The sequence below is a fragment of the Mixophyes fleayi genome, chromosome 3 (assembly GCF_038048845.1).
Source record: "Mixophyes fleayi isolate aMixFle1 chromosome 3, aMixFle1.hap1, whole genome shotgun sequence".
NCBI lineage: Eukaryota > Metazoa > Chordata > Amphibia > Anura > Limnodynastidae > Mixophyes > Mixophyes fleayi.
In genome coordinates, this window is record NC_134404.1 from 250959139 (window position 1) to 250979934 (window position 20796).

At 41.4% G+C, this 20796-nt stretch overlaps 1 protein-coding gene and 1 long non-coding RNA gene across 3 annotated transcripts in view; one reads left to right on the plus strand and one right to left on the minus strand.

The window, feature by feature from the left end:
* SCAF8 (SR-related CTD associated factor 8) overlaps window positions 1-20796 on the minus strand; it is a 287720-nt gene that overhangs the window by 96442 nt on the left and 170482 nt on the right. Inside the window, exon 22 of one of the 2 annotated variants that reach the window (XM_075203399.1) lies at window positions 1202-1295. The exons of the other annotated variant lie outside the window; for it this stretch is intronic. The gene's annotated coding sequence lies outside the window, so the exon portion shown is untranslated. Of the gene's footprint in view, window positions 1-1201; window positions 1296-20796 lie in introns of those variants that run through there. 2 annotated transcript variants of the gene reach the window in all.
* LOC142144487 (uncharacterized) lies at window positions 127-13376 on the plus strand. Its single transcript, XR_012689728.1, has 3 exons — window positions 127-177; window positions 10592-10696; window positions 13070-13376. It is a non-coding gene; the product is annotated as an uncharacterized LOC142144487 (long non-coding RNA).

The window sequence follows — 20796 nt, forward strand, 5'->3', positions numbered from 1 at the left end:
AAGGTGCTGAAGGCAGGGGGGGCCTAATTATAAAACATGGGCGATATATTGATTTAATGCCAGGGATTGTTGAAGTTTTCTAAATTTCATGTACCCATTTTTTTTTACCAAATAGGACCTCCAAGGATCCAGAGCTAAAGTAACCAGCAGCCACAAGTGGTGACAGTGACAAGACAGGTAGGAGAGAGCAGGACAGTCTGCCAACTGACCTGAATCTGGTGAGACAGTCCCGAACTTGGGTGACTGTTTCGCTTAGGACAGTTGGAAGGTATGTCCCGCTTCACTGTGTACTGCTCGTGAAGGCAGAACTGTGTGCAACTAACAGTAGAGCACACAGTATTGCCTGTGTATTTGTCTAAAATGATAACCATGCTACATCATAGGGGGTTACCCAGTCCAAAGTGCCCAGGCCCCCCAGAGCCTTAATCCAGCTCTGGGTATGGGCAAAAAATGTATATATGGATTAAGCAACACTACAATAGCCTCTTTTTATATAGATAAATATATATTGTACCAAAAACCACCCTTTAAGGATGGGCCGCTGTGTGTGCTTGCCCCCCGGGCTGAAATCTGCCAGCCCTCTCCTGAGAGGGGTCATAGGTTCCTCCGGATATTAATGTCGGGGCTCAGACAAATTGAAACATGCTGCCGTCAGTTAGTCAGGCTGCTCCCAAAGACCCATGCCTCCGGACTGGTGACTTGCAGTAACTGGGAATACCAAATTCACAGCGTACCACCTATCTGTTAGAAAACCACCACAGCAAAATATGTGTAGTGGTTTACTATAAAAGTTATTTCTATACCCACAGTAATTTTAAAGTGATAGGGAGAGAAAATCAATCAACAATCGGAGTCTGGTGGACAGTGCCAAGGTGACTCTGAATCTTTAATATTAACCACCATAAATAGGTGGTCCAAATCTGCAGAGTAAATACCATTGGACTTCAGCTTTAAGTTTTGAAAGTAAATAAGGACCTAGGATAAAATTTCTCAGGGGATCCATATTTCTTATGGGTGGTCTTGTCTCAGAGGCTATGATATGGCTGTATTTTTTATTGCTGCATTACACAAGAGTCATGGATCAGTACTGATGTATGTGTTGTTGAGGTATAAAGAAAGTCAAATTTCCAATGGAAGACAGCAGTACACTGATACAGCTGCAAAGCTGGAACACTGATACTGGAGAATCACAACAGTCTGTCAGCTCTGCATCCCGGACGATGTGGAAACAGGCTTCTTTTATTAAAAAGCATCTCATAATTTCACTCTTATTGCACTGCAGTTGTCATCCACCACTGTGAAGAAAGGAAGGAAGAGGAATTAAGACCCTGCATGAGGAACTAGGAAGGTATAAGCTTATGGAGAAAACCTTCAAAAGGTCTTACTTTTCTCCGCTTGATAAATTATGCATTTTCGATGCCCCCACAGAGCTCTCTGGAGAAAATGATAGAGTGAAGTGCGGTTGCTGTGCTACAGGTGACGTTAAGCCATTGATAAACAGATAGAAGAATGGGTTTTCTCCCTTTGATAACTAGGTCCCTTATTCTGTTACTATTTCCTCCGCTGAGAGTCTAAAGGATAATGTCTTTATCAAACTCCTTACTGTTGGGAAGCGTGCAATTGATGGGACAGAACTCCTCCTGACTAACTGGGTTATATATATTTGCTTTCTTTAACAGGTATTTTACATGATTAGTGCATGAACTGACACTTCACAAATACTACACAGTTTGCGTAGAGACATTACCTACCAGGACTAAATACTTCCAAATAAAAGGAAAAAGATGCCCCAATAACCGGGGAAAACAGGTAACACTGGGAAAAATCAGAAGCTACCACACTAAGGAACATCAGCTTACAGGAATGCATCCCCAACTTTCTGCTTTTCAAAAACAGAGAGAATTACCGTATTTCCCCATGTATAAGACGCACCTTTTCCCCCCAAATTTTGGGTCTAAAAAAGTGTGCATCTTATACACTGCCAGCGCTACTTACCTGAATGAAGAAGATGATCCCTGGTGTGAGGGTATGAGAGAGGAGTCCCCACTGAACAGATCAGCGCTTGCCAGTTTCAGATAAAAAGACCACCAGGTCCTTCAGGCGCCTCCCAGTCTTTTTTTAAATTTTGGGCCCCAAAATTAAGGTACGTCTTATACATGGGTGCGCCTTATACATGGGGAAATACGGTACTTAGTTTATTTAACCCCCTTGCTTCTTGTGCTCCCTGACGTCCTGGCCGTCACCTTGACGACCGGGACGTCACTTCCGCCCAGCTCCCGATCGTTGCCAAGGCAACGGTCGGACGCCCTGCAGTGTAGCGCTGCTTCCCGGCAACAGCCATGCGCGTGCGCAAAGGGACTTAATAGCCTGGAGGCTATTAAGCTTTAATTTATTAGTTAGCCGGGTCCTGGGAGTAATTTCAGAGCTAGTCTCTGATTGGTCCACCTGTGTATTTAAGGCAGTGAGGTCTGCAGCCTCACTGCCGGTTATAACATTCTGTTCACAGTACTGCTGCCTGCTTCTGAGCCCTGTTGGTGTTTAACCTCTGATTGTTCTCTCGGGTATGACCCCTTGCTTGGATTTGGACCCTGCCTGTTTGCTCGTGACCCTGACCATTCTTGCCTGTATCTTGGACCTTGCTACTGTGCCTGTGACCTCTGACCTCGGCCTGTTTATTGGATTCGCTGTCTGCTGCCGGCCCTCAACCCTTGCCTGGACTTCTCTTCGCTTTTCTGGGTTCTCCCCAGCCGGTGCACTTTTCACGACCCTCTGTTAGTCTGCGGCCAAGTCTGTCCCCACCACTAGGGGCTCCAGTGAACACCAGGCTTTCGGAGCAGACTCCGGGTTTTGCTGTACCAGTTGGTGGGGTTCCTAACACCAAGAGGGACTTATCCTCTATTCAACCCTTTAAAGTGCCAAGGACAAGTACCACTCATCCTCTGCTTTTATGGGATTCAGAAAACCCACAGATCACTTCCCACCGTGATCTGTGGGTTGCCTTATACTGCCAGAAGAAAGGACTCTTTCCTCTATTAGAAATGTGTCTACATGTCCACATGTACAGTCTATTAAAGTCCATAAGAAATACCAGGATAGGGATAGGACAGTCTTTTAGAGCGTCGATCTCTCTTTCCCTGGTGATTAGAAAGCGTGGTGTAACCTTGTTTGAAAGAGTTAAGTCCCCCTCTTTGAAATGGATAAATTAACTTTGTTTTATTAAAAGGATAACACCTTTGTATGCTTGTTTTAGGGTTAAATGCAAATTAGACTGTCAAATAGTTTAATCTAAAACAGTACATCTAGCAGTTGTTCTGTAGATTATTTACCTTTGGTGGTCCTGAAGTATGAACTTTTGTGTTTACAATGTGCCCCCAGCACTGCATCATCTAGCCAATATCAGCAGCTTCATTAGCTACTTGTGCTACTCAGTCAACCAAATGATATGAGAGAACTGTAGGAAAAGCAAGTGCTACATATACTCCAGAGAGTTTATCTATTAAACAGTTTTATTTTGCACGTTTTATTTTAATTGCAGTTTATGAGGAAATGTGTATTGGCCAAGTGTCTCTGTAACCCATTGGCCTGTATACATAGTGACTGTGCTACCTTCTACAGTATACATAGTGTGGCAATTATTAACTTGTTTCCCAATGGCAGTACTGCTGTATTGACAGCCATTACAAATGCCTGGCAGCTGTCCCAGCACTAAAATCACCCATTCAGCCTTCAATTAACTCCCTTAGATACATGTTATTTGAAATGTCCAGCTTACAAGTATATAGGTTAATAACAAATTTAACATATGCTTATTTTTCCACAATAAGGCAAAAATGTTAACAATTACAATGTTAACTAACCTTGAAGAGATAGATTGGGTCGGTCTCGTTCAAGAGTACAGTAAGGGCTAATCACACCAGAGATGTGCCTTTTTGTGCCTACATAAGCCTGGCGCAATGTGTGTTGACTATGACTGCCACATTGTACACTGCTATAAAAAAATAATAATAAAAAAAAAAAATAAGCTTATCCCCACCCCTAACATACATAACCTTAATCAGTGGTAGACAGCTTGGACTGTTTCCAAATTACACTATAACAGGGAAACGAGGAGTATTGGCAACCAGCACTAGTCTGGACAGTGGGTGGCTGGAGCTTTTTTGGATGGAACAAAAAAAAAAGAAAAAGAAAAAAATGCTTCTCCCCATCTCAAAGACTACCCGTCTCCTATAGTAAAATGAAACTACAAGGGCCAGCAGTGGACCTTTACTACTGCAGTGGTCCTATTATAATGGGAATAAGACCACTAAGACCCATCCATCATTATACCAATATAATCTCAAATAGCATGGGAAAATGCATGTGATTGGCTGAGCAGCTATTTAAACACCTGGTGAATTATGGACACACAACATTAGACTGAGCTTCAGCTCTCGATCTTTACCTAAAAGGTAGGGGGGAAGGACTGAAAGGGTGTGAGCAAGAGAAGGTGGGGGAAAGAGAAAGAGGGGGTGGGATGGGAGAAGACAACCCTGTCCCTCACCATGCCACCCCGCTCCTTTCCTATACCCATCCTCTCCCCCAGCCCCCTTCTCTCGCTGCCCCACCCCTCACCCTCCCCCTAACTCTATCAACCCTGATAATCTCATCCGTGTCTCCCCTCTTCCCTCCCTCCCCTTCTCATGTGCCCTCTGGAACTCCAGGTCCATCTGTAACAAACTGGCCTCCATCCATGACCTCTTCATCTCCAACTCTCTAAATCTTCTTGCCATCACTGAAACCTGGCTTACTTCTTCTGACACTGCCTCACCTGCCGCCCTCTCCTATGGGGGCCTCTCCTTCACCCACTCCACCAGACCGGATGAGCGTCCAGGAGGTGGAGTGGGTCTCCTCCTTTCCCCCAACTGCACTTTTCGGGTCATTCCAGCTTTACCTTCCCTCTCCTTCTCTTCTTTTGAAGTACACTCCATTCGGCTCTTCTCCCCCATCCACCTCCGTGTCTCAGTCATCTACCGTCCCCCAGGCCCCTCCTCCCTTTTTCTTGACAACTTCGCTTCATGGCTCCCCCACTACCTTTCCTCTGACCTTCCCTCCATTATACTTGGTGACATTAATATTCCTATTGACAACTGTTCTGACCCCGCCACCATCAAACTTCTCGCCCTCTCCTCCTCCCTAGGCCTCACTCAGTGGACCTCTTCCCCCACCCACTGTCTTGGTCACTCCCTTGACCTTGTCTTCTCTCACCTCTGTGATCTCTCTGACTTCTCCAACTCTCCCTTTCCACTCTCTGACCACCATCTCCTCTCCTTCACTCTGTCCTCCTCCGCTGCTCCTGCCTCGCCCAAAGCCACCCACACCAGGCGCAACCTTGACGCTATTGACCATACCTCCTTGTCCTCCTCTCTTGAAACTTTCCTATCACCCCTTCCCTCCCTGATCTGTCCTGACCAGGCGTCCTCCCTCTACAATCTCTCCCTCTCTACTGCCCTGGACGCTGTCGCCCCGGCCTCTACTGTCAGCAGACGCCGCATTATTCCCCAGCCCTGGCACTCGAAACTCACCCGCTTCCTCCAAAAGTGCTCTCGCACTGCTGAACGCCTCTGGAGGAAATCTCATTTCCTGACCGACTTCCTTCACTTTAAATTCATCCTCTCTTCTTTCTGCTCCGCCCTCTCCCTCGCCAAACAATCCTTCTTTAAGACCCTCATTTCTTCTCAGTCCTCCAATCTCCGCCGCCTCTTTGCCACCTTCAACTCCCTACTCTCCCCCCCACCCCCTTCTGTCCCGTCTTCCCTGTCCGTTTCTGACTTTGCCACCTTTTTCTCTTCCAAAATTGAGGCCATCAGACTGAACATCTCCTCCTCCCCTTCTCCCGCCTCCCTCTTCGCTTCACCTCCCACCAACACCCAACTCAGGTGCTCCTTCGGCCCTACAACAGGTGAAGAAGTTCACTCTCTTATTCTTTCCTCTCCACACTCTACCTGCCCTCTCGATCCCATCCCCTCTCACCTTCTTCGCTCTCTTTCTCCCACTGCCTGCTCTTACCTCGCACACCTTTTCAACCTATCACTCTCCTCTGGTGTAGTACCCCTCTCATTTAAACATGCTTTCATCTCTCCTATCAAGAAACCCAATCTCGACCCCACATCTCTTGCCAACTATCGCCCTATCTCTCTTCTCCCCTATGCCTCTAAATTACTTGAGCGAATTGTCTGCAGCCGCCTAACCAGGCACCTGTCGGACAATTCCCTCCTTGACCCTCTCCAATCCGGCTACCGCCTCCTCCACTCTACTGAAACTGCCCTGGCCAAGGTTACTAATGATCTCCTATCGGCCAAATCCAAGGGTCATTTCTCCCTACTCATCCTCCTTGACCTTTCCGCAGCCTTTGACACCGTGGATCACCCCCTACTGCTGCAAACTCTTCTCTCTCTCGGCCTCTCTGGTTCAGTCCACGCCTGGTTCACCTCATACCTCGCTAACCGCTCCTTCTCTGTATCCATGTCTGGTTCTTCCTCCTCCCCCTACCCTCTCGCTGTAGGAGTCCCACAGGGCTCCGTTCTCGGCCCTCTACTCTTTTCGCTCTATACTTCCTCCCTTGGTGCTCTCATCTCCTCCTTTGGCTTTCAGTATCACCTTTATGCTGATGACATTCAACTTTACATCTCTTCACCTGATCTTTCCTCCACCCTCCTCGCTCAGGTATCTGACTGCCTCTCCGCCATCTCCTCCTGGATGTCGGAGCGCTTTCTCAAAATCAACATTTCCAAAACTGAACTCATTGTCTTTCCTCCTCCCAGCCTCCCATCCCACCATGACCTCTCCATTGTCGTTAACAACACCACCATCTCCTCTGTCACCCAACTCCGCTGCTTGGGTGTCACCCTTGACTCCTCTCTCTCTTTTGCCCCCCACATTCATTCTCTTGCCAAAGCCTGTCGCTTCCAACTACGCAACATCGCCCACATCCGTCCCTTTCTCTCTCAGGAGGCCACCAAAACCATGCAGTCATCATCTCCCGCCTGGATTACTGCAACCTCCTCCTCACTGGCCTCCCCCACTCCCGTCTCTCCCCCCTCCGCTCTATACTCAATGCGGCCGCAAGACTCATCTACCTCTCACGCCGCTCCTCCCATGCCTGCCCTCTCTGCCTTGCCCTACACTGGCTCCCCTTCCCCTACAGAATTCTTTTCAAACTCACCACCACTTACAAGGCTCTCTCCCACTCTACTGCCCCTTATATCTCTAACCTCCTCTCCATTTACACTCCCACCCGCTCCCTGCGCTCGGCCAATGACCGCCGCCTCTCCTCCACTCTGATAACCTCTTCCCATTCCAGAATCCAGGACTTTTCCCGTGCAGCCCCCCTTCACTGGAATGACCTCCCTCGCTCCATCTGCCTCTCTCCTACTCTGTGCTCCTTCAAACGTGCACTCAAAACTCACCTCTTTCTCAAAGCCTACCAACCATCCACTTAACCCCCATCTCCTCCACTCATTCTCCCCTCTCTCCCATTCCCTCAACTGGCTCCTCTTGTACCTGGTCTGTTTAACCCTCCCTTAGGATGTAAGCTCGCTTGAGCAGGGCCCTCTTCCCTCCTGACTCCTTACCCGTTCTTCTGCTCCGTGTCTATTGCATCTGCCTGCCTGGAGTTTCTGAAGTATTGGTACTTTTGTTTATTGTTCTGTACTGTTATACCCTGTATAGTCTACTGTTTGTACTATGTGCGGCGCTGCGGAAACCTTGTGGCGCCTAACAAATAAATGATAATAATAATAATAACCTTGATAGGTCTCCATGACAGAGATAAAATTAAGTAGGGTTGGAACGGATTGGGCAGGAAGAAGCTGGGCGATAAAAACACACGTTCCATCTGATTCGGCATGTGTGAAGATGAAAGATTCAAGATGGATACTTTTGACTGAACTGCTCCGTGTAAGCTTTTACAGACATACCAGTATGCAACAGCCTTTTCTTTATTGAACATAACTTAGGGACATACTAAAAAACAGGAGAGGACTTTCTCTGGGTATGAACTTTGTTGGCTCGCATATTAACGTCGACATAACAAGGAAAATAAGTTAATTTATATTTTTACACATGATCTTTATTCAGTTCTATTTAAATAATCTAATCAAGTAGATTGATTTTCTCATTTCCTAAAATAATAGTCAAATGTCAAAGTTCATGTAAAATAAATCAATCTGATTAATGTATTCATATAAATTTGATTACTTTTTTACTATTTATTGGCATGCACCTCATATAGGGAATTGTATTGATTTTTAGGATGATGAATTAGAATACAATTTGATTTTTTGTTTAGCTATATATTGTTTTTGTGAGAGTTTTTTTATAAAGACTAGATATTAGGTATCCTGTAAAGGATAATTATAAGGACGCAGTCTTGTGCCAGGATTAGTGGTAACTGTTCTTTGGACTGGGAGCCTAGGATTATCTAAGACACCATTACTTGTGTTCTGTGGATGTATTTAGGGCTTAATTATTTTTGTTGGTAGTTTGCAGATTATTGACTTGCTGCCTGCAATGGTTGTTAATTCAGCAAAAAGTTAGTTAAATGTTCTCACATCAGTAAGATAAAATAAAAACAAGTAAAAATGACATCCTCTAATACTAATAAATGAAATAGAGCAATAACCAAACCATTATTTTATGTTGCTTTTAGATGCTACTTTTATTTTTTTATCCATTTCAGCATGGTATATATAATAAGGAACCAATATCTTCTTTTTAGGTAATATTAATTGCCATATAGAACGTAAAAACTTCACAACTTCAGGATATTCAATCCCCACAATTAGAAATAGACTTACAATTTAGTATAAGCCCGTGTTCCCGTAGCAGGTACTTGTAACGAGGAGACCTGATCTTGTCCGCCCGCTTTTCACATATGGTAACAATCAGAGTACTTCAGCAATCTCCCACATGTCTCGGACACGACATTAAAAGAAAAATAAAGACATCTAGTGTACTACGTTTTAAAATTTAATACAAATACAACAGGGGATGTGGTTACCCGTACCGGATAATTGAAAGAAAAACGCATGGATAGTTAATGATGTTAAGAAAGAGAGAGACTGATTACAGTTGAAACGCGTTGGTGAAGTGGACAACAGACGGACTGGGAACCCTCTCTCGTGATTTTACATCATTGTCAGAAAATGCTGTGGTTAGGAGCCCAGGAACATCATTAACTATCCATGCGTTTTTCTTTCAATTATCTGGTACGGGTAACCACATCCCCTGTTGTATTTGTATTAAATTTTAAAACATAGTACACTAGATGTCTTTATTTTTCTTTTAATGTGGTGTCCGAGACATGTGGGAGATTGCTGAAGTACTCTGATTGTTACCATATGTGAAAAGCGGGCGAACAAGATCAGGTCTCCTCGTTACAAGTACCTGCTACGGGAACACGGGCTTATACTAAATTGTAAGTCTATTTCTAATTGCGGGGATTGAATATCCTGAAGTTGTGAAGTTTCTACGTTCTATATGGCAATTAATATTACCTAAAAAGAAGATATTGGTTCCTTATTGTATGTTAGAGTGGGAACGGATAGCGCAGAAAGTTTCCTTCTCTCTATTTTCTGTTATAATTATTTAAAACCTCTGTACGGTTTTTTGAAGGATACTTTTTTGCTGCAATTTACGAGGCGCTGTATATAATCATTTTTCTATATTCTATGGTATATATAATGTAGAATACATTGCATAAATTATTCTAAAACTAAAAATAAATATTTTCAAATATAAAAAATGCTACCTACACTAAACAATAACATTTACATTATTTCTATGGTACTATTAATATGGAATGTAAACATTCCCCCTGTTTTGATCAAAATAATTTCCTTATAATTAATATACCATATCTTGTTTTAAAAAGTATTTATATAGCCTCTACATATTCTGAAGCACATTAAAGAGAATATTTAATAATTCACAGGAGTACCTGCTCCGGTATCTTACAATGCACTGCATGCATCTTAAAAAGTCATCAAAACAGCCTAATTCCTTTTGAAAAGATGTGAATCATGCTCCTGCATGTGAAATAGTTGGGTGTTTTAACATAATTATATAATGCTCTGACTATATTCTGCTGGATTTTTAACATTGATTAATAAAAGTGATTTTTTTAAAGAAATGTTATGGTGGACGTAAAGAAACATTTTATATCATTCAAGTCTTAGAAACACAACAAGTTTATTGACTCGGGGTGGATGTTTATTATAATTGTTTTATTTTATATTTCTAGATCCCTTTTCTTTATATTTTTGCTCTCTAACAATATTTTTTTCATTCAATTTGACATTAAAGAAAACTATAAAGAATACAATGCAGTCCCTTTTTCGCTATTTCTTAATTAGTTAGTGCTAAATTGGTATTAAGGAGCCTAATGTGTACCAAAAAACCATTCCCCACACAATTACTTCCCCACCACCAGTCTGTACCATTGGCACAAGGCTGGATAGATACGTGGATACATGTTGTTTACGCCTAAATCTGACCGTAATATCTGCATGTCACAACAGAAACAGTAACTGATCAGACCAATGTTTTATTCCAGTTTTGATGAGCATGGGCCCACTGTAGCCTTTTCTCAGCTGACAGAAGTGGAACTCGCTGTGGTCTTCTGCTGATGTAACCCATCCACTTAAAGGTTTGATGTGCTGTAAGTTCGGAGATGCTCTCCTGCATTCAACAGTTAACACCTGTTTTTTTTACGTTACTGTTGCCTTCATGTCAGCTTGAACCAGTCTGATCATTCTCCTCTGACCTCTTTCATTAAAAAGGTGTGTTCACCCACAGAACTGCTGCTCACTAGATTTGTTTGTTTTACGCACACTCTTTGTAGACTCGAAGAGACTGTTGTGTATGAAAATACCAGATCAACAGTTTCTGAGATATTCAAACCACCACGTCTGCCCCCAACAATCATTTCATGGTCAAAGTCACTTAGATCACATGTCTTCCTCATTCTGCTGTTTAGTCTGAAGAACTACCTAATGTCTTGACCATGTCTGCATGCTTTCAATTGCTACCACGTGATTGGCTGCTTAGTTAATTGCATTAACAAGCAGTTGTACTGAATGAAGTGACCACTAAGTGAATATGAATAGGTTAAAAACATGCAAAGATGTAGCAAACAAGCTCTTGGGTTTGCTGGTAACCTGCACAACGGGATAACATAAAACTATGACCAGAATATATACTCTTCTGTGTTATGCACAATTTGACTTTACAGTCTATAAGATTTAAGCTGCACAATAACTTAAAATCCTGGTGCCTTGTAAGCCAGTAAAAGAGATGCAAGTTCAATTTTGTAGCAGCATTACAAATTATATAGATGATCTCTTTTAACAATTAATCTCATAGATGACATAAGTTTTATGGATACAAAGGTCCCTTCTTCATATAGGGTGCCTAAATATGAGCTCTCTGTGTCCCCAAACTGGCATTCTCGATAGAATTAGCTATCCATTAAAAAGCATTTATAAATGATTATTTTCTACATTACATAACAGTATGAATAAAGAATGGGGGATATTTGTATAATGGGGAAAAAATAAATGCCCCCCCCCTGACATATATACTTTGATATATACTGAGATTTGGTTGTTTGATACAGAACAACCTGATCAGTAAGCAATTTGGTTATTTCCTTCCTAACTTAAATTCACTTCAATTACATTGCTATTGCTTGGATTATATTGAAGCTTTCAAAGAATTTTTAAATTGAACTTAAGGGAGGAGACAGTAGAGCAGGATAAGGGTAAACGGAAATAGATGGCGTTAAATGGTTTCTTAGGACACATTTTGACCTTACTTTTATTTTCACGTTTGATAATTGTGTGCATAAGCGATATTGCTTTACCATAATGTGGAGCTGCTACTATCATTGATCAGTCAATATATAATAAAATCTTCCATGAACTTCAATATAACTGCCTCTAGCTAACAGATGCAGAGACCAAACTGAAAAGACATTTTTTTTAAAAAAATAAACAAAAACAGCAATTCTAACATATAGGTGCTTATATAATGTTGCGTAAAGCAATGGTGCTCTGCAGCCCATAGCAACAGACATCAGCTTGTATTAGTTTGTTTACATTACAATGCAAAAACTAATACAACGTAACCGTTTTTATTTTCAGTTTGACTCAAAAAGGAAAAAAATCCATTAGAGCCATGGCGCTACACATAAAGGAACTATCTGCTGGCAATAGCTCAATTACATTTACAGAAAGTAATCATCCGACAGTATGCATGTCAGGATTGCTTGCTTATTGCTTTACTGGTAGGGCACAGACCTATATATACAAAGAAATACTGGTGTGAGCTAGTCATAACATTTACCCAGCACAAACTGTGCAGTTGTGTCTATTCCTTTTCTTTTTTGGGGGAAGGGATGGCATTAAGCTAGTCATTGAAGGACAGGTTATTAAGTGTGTTTGTGTGTCATCAGCTGCCTTAGTGTTTTTCTATGCCCTTTTAGTGACTCATGTTACGCACTGTAGGCCATCAATAACTCTGCAAAAGTCATGTCCGTTACTGTTGGCCTATTTCATCAGTTGTCTGTTGATGGATGTTATTCAAACGATTGCCCATTCTTGCCACACCCATGGCAAGAAAACCCAATCAGCTATGACTCTCACCATCAGTATCGTAAACAACAATCTTCTTTTGGCTTCAAAACTAAAGGGCAATAGCATCACATTTAACCCCTCAGTCTGATTTAGATTAACTTTCAGTGTATTCAATTATGCACAGGATCAAGATTAAGAAGTCTCTTAAGAGCAATGAAAATGAATGCAATGGTAAAGGTGAAATTGGAGACTTTACAGGTTAAATCTGCTAATCCATCTATTGAACATTAGAGAATCTTTATTTAACAATTCATTAAGGTAGATCACTGTAGACTGCATTTATAGGTAGGGAATTCAATTTGGCACAAGGTGCCGCATTGTGTCTCTGGGTTAATCAGTGGTAACACATTGCCTCAATGTTTTTTTTCTCACATCTCATTTTCCCTCATGTCCCATAGAGATACAAGAAGAAAAGGAATGGAGATTATGTACCGTATTGGCCGGGATCAAGGCAATGTTTGGATGATCTGGTGGCTAATCGAATTTCCCCCCAGAGAGTATGTGCAGTAGTTTGACAGGAAACAAACATTTACAAAGCTTGCAATGTGCAGTTATATACTGGGCACTGCACTTAGTTCGGATGAGGGCAGATATTTTACAAGGTGCAGTCACTTCCACTGGCCTCTTAAACTGTGGATACAGGGAGCTTGAAAAAAACAAGCATATAAATTTGTTTTTGCTTACTTTTTAATTTATATCTAAAAATTTCTAAATAAAACTGCTTAGTGTCATCTCCCGATTAAGTAACTTATCTGTTGCTGTGAATTCTGATGTTTGGAAAGACCTAATGCTAAAAATTTCAAGTTAATCCTGCTTAACAATAACCATTTAGTTTTAGTACATAAGACCCATTTTGTCACCCTATACAGATGCCATGCAGTTGCTGTTTCGTAGGTAGAGGGTAAAAATCCAAAACAAATTACAATGTCCACTCACATGGTAAGTTGTTTTTTTTTAGCATATCGTTATAATACATTTCAAGTACAATTCTAAGAAACAGCCTTTACATTTTTGTAATGGGTTGTTACAAAAAAAAAAAAAAACTGTAAAAGAAAAGTTTTCCCACAACTTTTGTAAATAAGTAACTCCACTGTAGGAGCAGTCACTTCTGGAAACTCCATTTATGTAGTAGCCCATTGAGTCCAAATTTTTCTCACTAGTTTTACAGATCATGATACATTCTGGCTCTGCTTATAAAGCACTATAGAGAAAATCTGATTGGCTGACAATATTACAAAATATATGTCTCAAACAAGGCAGCATCCAAGACATTTAAAAACATAACATTGCTATTTTTTAAGTTAAAAAGGTTTTTCACCCTCAAAACTTGGTGGAGGCTGATGGAAAGCCAATGTATCTTCTTTCCCATTACAGATTTAGGAAGCTTAGGGCTGTATGCCTAGGGTACTGTATCTGGGATCCAAAACTGCTTGCTTGTAGCATCTATGAATACAGAAGGGTGCCAATGTGCAGTGAGACCTATACCCAGAATATGTTGCAGGGTCGTTTTGCAGTGTTCCCTCAGTGATTTTAGCTGAGCTTCCTTTTCCACACCTTCAGTTGTCTCCACAATGATGGAAAATGGCGGGAACTCGTCACTCACCACCGCTTCTTGAAACTGCTGCCTCCTTCCTCCACAAACTCCCCCCTGAGGGAGTCAGTGCAGTTACAGGCTCTTCAGCTGATCCCAATGACACAGTTCAAGGTGCCAGGGACTACCCAGTACCTGGCAAAAATCCAATCTTGTAACAAGGATTCAAATTCTGTGATGCTGCACTGCTCTGCCAACTAAAAAAAATTCACAAGAAAGACACTCCGAGTCTCCATTGAGGCAAGTGGAACCTAGATAATCCTGAAAGACACACAGCTGTTGTTTGGAATCAAGATAATTAAGCAAGATTTTGAACAGGGGGTTCAAAATCAGGTGAAGTCATGTGTGTTCCAAAAAACGAGAGATGACCCCGTACCGGGTTATAAACCATCCTCCTAGGTCCTATGATCACAGGCCTAAAGGGAGGGGGTACTACGTGCTAAATAGATAAATTGAAAGAGAAAAGAGAAAATTTTTGGCACTACGAGCACTCCAGTTTGGTGCTACATGTAAAGTAATTAAAATATAACTTTTATTATTGGTATCTTAGAAAAACATTCAAATAGATAGTAGAAGGAGGCCAATTATTAAAATAATAGTTAAGTGTAATAAAGTAGGAAAAATTGTGAATTAAATTGGACCCGGGGGAGGGGCTGGTCACTAATGCCTAGAAGACTGGCTCTCATACATGGTAGTAAAGAAATTTATTAATATCATAACCTCAATCAGCGTATATAAATTACAGCAGAGTGAGGTATTGTGCAAAATAGTCTATTGGAAATGCTGAAATAAGATTCTGCAGGGTGAGATATCCCAAGGTCTTGGAAAGATTTTCGTTGAATTGTATAGCCAGGACAGTCCTGGTCTGACCTAAATATACCATGGGAATAAAATGGTAGAGTGTTGTTCACTAGAAGGAGCTCTGGGATGTGTATTGCCCAAAAGTTGTTTTTTTTGGGAAAAAGTGAAATGTATACCCCTTTCCCGGTAAAGCTGTTCTGGAACTGGGATTGCTAGTAGATCTATTAGTCATTTGGTTGGATACACATTGGTCCTGACTAATTGATTATGGGTATACGTCTCACTCATGTTGCATAATGATAACTCAGTTTGGAGTGATTTGAAAGTGTATTTAACAAATCTCTTCTCAGACCCTCTTATCGATATAACATTAATTCATACGAGTGTGAATATTAACATGGTCGACACACTAGAAGCGATAAGTATATCAGAGAGCCGTAACAAGATATTACAAGCGCGTCTCCTTCAGAGATAGTTTGTCTAATTAGACCCTTGTAAGTACGTCTTGCTCCTATTGCATGACAGTGGCTCAGTTCAAGGTGATCTGAGAGTGAATTGTCAATCCCTTCTCAGACCCTTTTGTCAATACAGCACAGTGTGCAGCCGTCGGCATAAATCGCCCCCCCCCCTAAATCGCCCCCAGTACAGCATTTTTCTAGATCCGCCCCTGATACAGCATTTATTCATATGAGTATAGATACTATCATAGACTGATAGCGATAGTTGTTTCAGAGAACCGCAGCAAGATGCTGCCAGCGCGCGCAAACCCCCAACCCCCCACCTAATGTGACGTACACCCGACGTACGTTTTGCCTAGTTCAGCTTAATCATGGGAATTACCCGTTCGTATCCAAGTCATTTGTTTTATGCTCAGAACGACCAATCCCCCCTTTGCTGTATGTTGATTGGCATGAATGACATCCAATGAGAAGATTTATTTACACTGTTGTAACTGGTGTGATGTTTACTCAATACGATAACCACTATATTTGTTATATAGTTAGTAATTGGTTCAGAATTGATTAATACTGGCTTTTGCTAATTGAACCATATTAAATATGTGTAACTCCTGAAGGACAGGTAAGTAAGAATAGGAGTCCCAGAAATGAAGCCCATGGTATATTATATTGTTACACTTAATTTAATCTCAGTGAATCAATACTTATTGTTATTGATGCTTTGGTAAAGTAAAAAATAGTAATAGTGGCATTTCATAATTCACATCAAAGTTCAGTGTATTTCCAACATGTATATATAACTGCATATATACAGATATAAAGGATACAATCCTTAAACTGTATAGTTATGTAATATACATAGATATCTGTGTGGTGTATGTGAGTTTCAATCATCTGTATAGAGTTGATGAATGGTCCTATATCATGTTAACACAGATATAGGTACTATAGACAGTACTAAAAGTTTGATGTTATGATACGCCAGTATGCTAATCCAATGACTCTTACGGTCCATGAATTCTTTTGGTTAGGTATCCCCAACCAAGACCGGGGAGGGGAATCTTCTAATGGTTAATAAAAAATGTATTCTATGGAGGAAAAAGAGAAAAGGTTGGGGGGAGGAAAGAGGTTTTTTGTTTTGTTTTTTTGACTCAAAATTTTTTATTGCATACAAAAAAGAACATGAGTGACAAAAGCAGAGAGCAAAAAGAAGTTTGATCAGAACATTCAAAATATATGTATCCAGCAATGTCACTCTCATAACAAAAATATACATTACAGTATAACAAGTTAGTGGTGGGCAAGGGAGGGGGAGGTAAGGCAGTGGACATTGAAGGGGTGTGGGGTAGGGATGGGGGAAAAGGACATGGTCGTCAAATGAGATAAGCTAAGAGAAGCATGCTCTCTCTCAAGAGGGAGCGCTAACAAGTCTGTAAGGTGACATTATTAGAGAAATAATAGGGTCAATTTTATGTAGGGTTGTGTAAAGGGGAGAGTATTTAAAGGAAGACAGACTACGAGACTCTAGGCATAGAGCCAGGGGGCCCAAACCTGATGGAATTTATCTTCCTTGTCCCGTAGTGATGAGGTGATCTTTTCCATGTTGGCTATAAACCATATATAAGATCTTAAAGAAGAGACACGAGGAGGCTCCACCCGCTTCCATGATTTAGCTATCAGGCATTTGGCGGCCGCCAACACGTGAAGCTAGCTTCGCGGAGTGGGTATCAAGGTCCTGTATAGGGTAACAGAGTAAGAAGGACCACGGGCTCTTCCTAATAGGGCATTGGAGAAGGGAGGAGAGAAGTCTCGCGACCCTGTCCCAGAAGGAGAAAATGACAGGGCACGACCACCAAATATGCACGAGAGTGCCTCGGTGACCACAGTTTCTCCAGCAGTCGGGGGAACCCGACTGATACATCTTTGCAAGCCTATCAGGTGTGAGATACCACCTATAATATACTTTATATGCATTTTCCTTGATAAGTGTGGAGATGGAACTAGAAGCCACATTCAGACTAATGGTCTCCCAGCAGTCCTCCTCCGGGGGTGGGCCCAGATCCCTCTCATGTATATTCCCGCCCGTCACCAAATTCTCTAATAGGAGACTATACAGGGAGGAGATCATACCTCTTCGTAGGGGGGAAGAGAGGCAAAGAGATTCAAATTGGGAGGGGAGGTGAGGCGTACTATCAGACAGGAGTGACAGAAGGAAATGCCGAACCTGCAAGTATTGGTAGAAAAGCGGATGAAAGTTAGGAACTCTAGAACAGAGATCATCATAGGGTATGGGCCTTCCACGCTCAAGCAGGCTTCCTGCAAATCGAAATCCCGCCCTGGTCCACAACCGGGAAAAAGATCGGGACATACCCGGGGGGAAGGTGGGATTATGCCAAAGGGGTATAATATGTAGAGGGTTAGGAAAGACAGAAAGATGGCTCTTGCAGGTCTCCCAGATCCAGGTAGCAAATTCCAGGGTTGGAAAACGTTTAGTTAGAGCCTTCGGGATATAAGAAGGAATTCCCCAAAGGCCAGATAAACCAGGTATGGAGAAATAGACAGCCTCCAAGTCAGCCCATGAGTGAGATGCAGGAGGAGCAAATGAGGAAACAATTGAGCTAAGCTGGGCTGCCCAGTAGTAGGCCTTGAGGTCGGGAAAACCTCTGCCTCCACAATCCCTGGGTTTTTTGAGTAATGCCAGCCGGAGCCTGGGAGACCTGCCCCGCCACACAAATTTAGAAAGGTGTTGCTACATAGAGTATATCTCAGCTAGGAGGATTCTCACAGGCAGAGGAAAGAGGTTTTTGATTAGTATCTTATAAGAAACTGGCATAGCTCTTGTTCTCATTAAGGCCAGTGGGCATGAGGGAATTCAAGAGAAAAATCCACTTACTCTCTTTTCTTAATTCCTTGGTAATGTCAACCCTTTTATATTGGAGTATACTCTCTCTATGCCAAAGGCCTTTAACTTTCCTGGATTACTCTCATGTTCCTGCAAGAAGTGTCTTGCCACAGAGGTAAGTGTTTTAAATTTCTTCTCGTCTGCTGCGGCATTTCTTATTGTGCCGATATGTTCCAAAATCCTTTGTTTTAGTATCCTACTAGTCATACCTACATAGATTTTCTCGCAGGAACATGCGATGACATCTTCTCATTGGATGTCATTCATGCCATTCAACATAGAGCAAAGGGGGAAATGGTCGCTCTGAGCATAAAACAAATGACTGGGATACGAACGGGTAATTCCCATGATTAAGCTGAACTAGGCAAAACGTACGTCGGGTGTACGCGCTCGCAGCATCTTGCTGCGGCTCTCTGAAACAACTATCACTATCAGTCTGATAGTATCTATACTCATATGAATAAATGCTGTATTAACAAAAGGGTCTGAGAAGGGATTGACAATGCACTCTCAGATCACCTTCAACTGAGCCACTGTCATGCAATAGGAGCAAGACGTACTTACAAGGGTCTAATTAGACAAACTATCTCTGAAGGAGACGCGCTTGTAATATCTTGTTACGGCTCTCTGATATACTTATCGCTTCTAGTGTGTTGACCATGTTAATATTCGCACTCGTATGAATTAATGTTATATCGATAAGAGGGTCTGAGAAGAGATTTGTTAAATACACTTTCAAATCACTCCAAACTGAGTTATCATTATGCAACATGAGTGAGACATATACCCATAATCAATTAGTCAGGACCAATGTGTATCCAACCAAATGACTAATAGATCTACTAGCAATCCCAGTTCCAGAACAGCCTCACCGGGAAAGGGGTATACATTTCACTTTTTCCCAAAATTAACAACTTTTGGGCAATACACATCCCAGAGCTCCTTCTAGTGAACACTGCACCATTCTATTCCTTTGGTATATTTAGGCTAGACCAGGACTGTCCTGGCTATACAATTCAACGAAAATCTGTATTTCCAATCGGGTATTTTGCTCAATACCTCACTCTGCTGTAATTTATATACGCTGATTGAGGTTATGATATTAATAAATTACTTTGCTACCATGTATGAGAGCCAGTCTTCTGGTCATTAGTGACCAGCCCCTCCCCTGGGACCATTTTTATTCACAATTTTTTCTACTTTATTACACTTAACTATTATTTTAATAATTGGCCTCCTTCTACTATCTATTTGAATGTTTTTCTAAGATACCAAAAATATAAATTACATTTTAATTACTTTACATGTAGCACCAAACTGGAGTGCTCGTAGTGCCAAAAAATTTTCTCTTATCTCTTTGAAGTCATGTGCCTCCAAACTCATGCCCTTTCACTAAAAACTAGAATTTATGTGTTGTAGATGTCCTCCTGTAACTTTTACAAAATGTAATGCTTTAACTTTCTGGCTACTTTCTATAGCATCAACAATGTATTTATATCACCAGGAAGAGATCTTCATTTCCATTGCCATTGTTCTGATGAATGAATATAGCCCTTTGTTGATATCCATATAACTAACACCTGTCAAATGCCAGGGCAATGGAAATACACAACCTTAATTATATGGCTGAAATGCCCACAAGGAGGTAAGAGAGAAAAAGCAATATACTTAGAAAATGAGCAGAATCTATGTAAACCATGCTCTCACATGGTTATCCCCCTTCACAGTTAGACTACACTTATCAATTGAACAGGTCCAACAAACATTTCATTTGGTTCATGGCCCTAGCCCTACCAAATGTAAAAAGTGTTCAAATGTGAATCTTATTTATATAATGCAAATGCATTGGAAAGCTTACATATTTTAATGGAAAGCTAGTGACGTCTTCAAGCATACCACCATTAATTTTGCATGAGATGGCTGCAACAGTTATATAATGGAAGGTATTACTAATAGATCCCGTGGTGACATACACCTAACAATAACTGATATTGTAGTCACGAAAAGATCCAGGTTGCAATAGTTCAATTACTAATAAGATAGGGGAAGCCTATTTGAGTCTAATGATCCCCAGAGGTGAAAGAGAAAAGAAAAATACTCCCAAGTATACTTCTGTGTACTTTTAATCAAGATCTTCTGAAATTGTAGCAACAGAGACAAATTCAATATTTTTACACTTGACAGAATTAAACGAATAACTTGCAGCTGAATTTTCGATGATTGCTATATATAAAAGTAACTATGGGACGTTTTGTAATTTCCACCACATTTTCCCTAGCTAATGGCCACAAAATAAAAAAAAACTGTTACAATATGTCAGCCCCAAGCAAACGTTTGCTTGGGTAGATTAAGGAATCAAAAAGTTGCCAAAAA